We start from the raw sequence: 2614 nt of genomic DNA on the forward strand, positions 1-2614 counted from the left end.
TGTTATTGTGTTCATCTTTATTCATCATTCTCATCACTTGTTTACGCTGAAATCATCGATTGATTCTTGTTCCTTGATCTAAAGATCCTAGCAACTGACTCAAGGGGTCCAATATAAACCTATTAAAAGAGTTGCGTTGTCAAGTGTGTTCTCTTCACAAACTGTTAAAGGAATGTAGGGATGATATTTTTATCAAGTATCGGGATGCAGAAATCAACCTCAAATTTGATTTAGAGTCATTCGTTAGTTTTCTACCTCACATCAGTGATAAGGAATTTTCTCAAATTCATATCAGTCGTTATGTCGCCGCAATGATTTCTGAATTAGAATTTTGGATTGAAAGTAAAAAAATCTAACCCTATTTCAATACACGGAGATCGAGATTTCTTCTACTTTGATCCAGCCTCATTTCTCATCAAACGATTAATCGAAGTTTTCCAAATTCAATCGAGGAAAGAATACACCAGAATTTCTACACAGAGAGAAAGGAAGTATATTCTGAACTCGTGCAAATCCTCACTATGTCAAAATTTCCATTTACAACTCCGCAAGAAAGGTTATTAGAGAAATATCTGAAAACTTCAAATTTATTATCGGTGACCCTAACTCCGTGGAAGATCTGTTATTTCAAGACATAGTGTCAAAACTTCTTTTCGAACTTAATTATCAAGATACTGGACCTAGGGATGGAATTTTGAACATAAAAAAGTTAAAAGGGCTTTGATTAAACTTATGGACGACATCGGAGATTTACAAAAGCGTGAGCGTAAAATGCTAAGTGATTTTGAAATATTTTCTGTACACTCCGTTGATTTACTCTGGATGGTCAAAGATGCTTTAAATTTTTCTTTCTTCCCGCATCATTTCTGGAACTTAGTTGTAGAACCTGTGTAATTTGTATTATTAATAAAGGGTTAAAGGCAAAAATAGGCTATAAACTTACACAAATGTACCAATGTCACCCACAAACCCATTTCCGTCCTACTGTCGCCTACAAACTTACAAAAAAGTGCTTATATAAATAAAATACTTTTTTTAACCGTCAACCAAAATAGTTGATGAGGTGGCTTCTAAGTAGTCATGACACGTCGGTGATACATCGAAAGGGAAACTGAAAGTATATGGGCGACATCGTAACACAACTGAAAGTATATGGGCGACATCGAGACATATAAAATGAATAAAAAAAGTTAATAATTAACTTTACCGGTTCAGCAGGTAACCGGTAACGAAATGTTAACATCAGCACATTTTTTATAAGTTTGTAGGCGAAAGTAGGACAGAAATGGGTTTGTGGGCGACATCGGTACATTTGTGTAAGTTTGTAGCCTATTTTTGGCTTTAACCCATTAATAAAATAAGAATTTTTATTTTACTCTGTTTTTTTTCTTTTAATTTTTAGTTTAATTAGTAAAAATAACCGGATTAAAATTCGAAGCGAAATTTTATAAATTTTTTTTATTGATAAAATTTAAATTTTAAAAATATAAAAATTTGCGAGTCGGGTCGGGAAAATAAGCCCGTGAGCCACACAGACCCATTTTCTTCCCTCCTTCTTCTCCTTTTCTCCTTTCTCCTTTCCTTTTTCTTTTTCCCTCTCCCCTTTCGTCTCCTTCGGTCGCCAAACACCACACACACACACTCTTTTATTTTTATCCGATTTTGACGAATCAAAGCACTAATCCAAGTCTCTCGTGCCTCCTAAACACGTTCCGCTGTCAATTTTGCACAAAATGTACTCTTTCACGGTTAAAAATCAAGTTATTACTCGAAGTCAAATTTTTGACTTTTGTAAAAATTCATCTTTTATGCTCAATTTTGATTCCCTACATGCTTAGGCAGACAATGTGATTGATATGTGTTAGTTTTTAGGTTCGATTGAGGCATTTTGGTCCACTTTTAGCTTTCAATTCGTGAAATTAAGTTTTAGGGTAGAAATTGGTGAAATTTTTGGAAACTTGATATTTTGATAGCTAATTTAGGCTTAGTGATTCATGCTGTACACTTAGAAACTAGTTTTGGAATAATTTAGGATTGTTTGATTGAAAATTGAAGTTTTGATAAAAGTATACGAAATTAGGCTTTAGGTTTTGCCTATAATTAAAACGTTTTGTAAAACTTACCATAGCTTGAAAATTAGTCTAAATTGAGATGTCATTGACTTACAAATAAAATTGGAGCCTAGTCTTTGATTTTTTGTATTTTATTAGTTTTGATCAAAATGAACATTTCTCGATAAAAATGGTCTTAAACCTTGACTTAAGGATGTTATATGTAAAGTTTGTTTTTTAAAAATATTTAAGGTAATTAAAAATGGTCATTAGAATCATTGTATGCTTAAAAATCATCTCACTTTGCTCGAAATTGCTTATTACGACTAAATCACTATAATTATTATTTTTAGCATTATTTGTTGCAATCACGGGTATGCTCCGAATTTTGCTTAGAAACAGATTTGTAGTAAGTTTAGATATTGTTTGCTGTAATTTTGGCTATAATTGACAATAACAAGGATATGAAAAATACCATTTTTAAAGCCCTCATTTCGAATTTTTTTCAAAAAATATAAGTATTTTTCATTTCTAAGTGTTATATTAGGTCATAATATTTTGGA

The sequence above is a fragment of the Rutidosis leptorrhynchoides genome, chromosome 4, assembly GCF_046630445.1.
Source record: "Rutidosis leptorrhynchoides isolate AG116_Rl617_1_P2 chromosome 4, CSIRO_AGI_Rlap_v1, whole genome shotgun sequence".
NCBI classification, from domain to species: Eukaryota; Viridiplantae; Streptophyta; class Magnoliopsida; order Asterales; family Asteraceae; genus Rutidosis; species Rutidosis leptorrhynchoides.